This window comes from Myotis brandtii, unplaced genomic scaffold, assembly GCF_000412655.1.
Source record: "Myotis brandtii unplaced genomic scaffold, ASM41265v1 scaffold116, whole genome shotgun sequence".
Classification (NCBI taxonomy): Eukaryota; Metazoa; Chordata; class Mammalia; order Chiroptera; family Vespertilionidae; genus Myotis; species Myotis brandtii.
Window position 1 is genome coordinate 97,478 of NW_005354010.1, and position 1,198 is coordinate 98,675.

The window sequence follows — 1,198 nt, forward strand, 5'->3', positions numbered from 1 at the left end:
TAATTGCATTTCGGATACACATGCATTCACACACTTACACAACTGCATTTAAACTTCAAAGAGAAACTTTCTAAAGGGCATTTGTTTCTTATGGAAATAAAATAAGAATGAGCTGCATTCAAAGAGTGAGGAAAGCTATGCACAAGAGACCTCAGTTTTATTGTGGTTTAGCTCATGGAGCAAATATGTTTAGTGGTTTCGGTCTACTTCCTTAGAAAAATGTCCACATTAAAAATGACCACCCAGGTGAGCAGAAACTGGCATAATGCTAACATCCTAGAAAACAGAAGCCTCTATCCAGGGCCAATGTCCACTTCCAACTCTTACTAAATTTCTTTTCCTCTGGGAAAGGACTTAAGTAGAATCAAGAGAAGTTATTCTATGGGTTTTAAAAAAACACAGTAAATTACACACTTTTACCCCATAAATACTAAATCAAAATAATTTATTAGCCTCCATTTTTAACCATAAATGGACACCATCCACTATGGGATCAACCAAGAATGAACTATTCCCTAGTTGGTTACAAAATTTATTTGGGTATCACAGAATTGTGACCTGGTAACTTGCCCAGTCTGAGAGAGGTTGGACATTTCAAATGAGAAGGCTGCTGGGTTGTATGAAATTCTTTCCTAAAACAGTATAGCATTGTCAAAAAGTATGATAATTATCAATCCATGCCATAATCCTATAAGATCAATTGTCCACCTCATTCATTTTGTTTCAACTTGCATTCCCTCAGCTCAGCAAATGACTGAATCCTGAGAAAACCTAGGCCACTACACTTTAGGGAGGAGGCTTATACAGCCCCTGAGTTAGAGTACGAGTTCTATACACAGCACAGTTTTGTGTTTCAGTTTCAGAGACTCCAAATTTTGCTGGTACAATATAATTAAATTTACAGTTTCTTTAAAACATTCCCAACAGTAATATCAACTGGAAGATTTCCATGTAATTGGCATACAAACAAAAATGAATGCTTAACACAATTGCTTCAAAATAGAATAGCTTCTATTTTGAATGTATGGGGTTGAATTCTGAAAATTTTAAGCATTGATCTTTGATTATATATAAACTAGAGGCCCAGTGCACGAATTTGTGCATGGGTGGAGTCCCTCTGGGTGGCCTATGGAGATCAGGCTGAAACCCGCAGTCCAAGGCCGCCTGCAGCTCCTACCTGCTGCTCGGGCTAATCCTG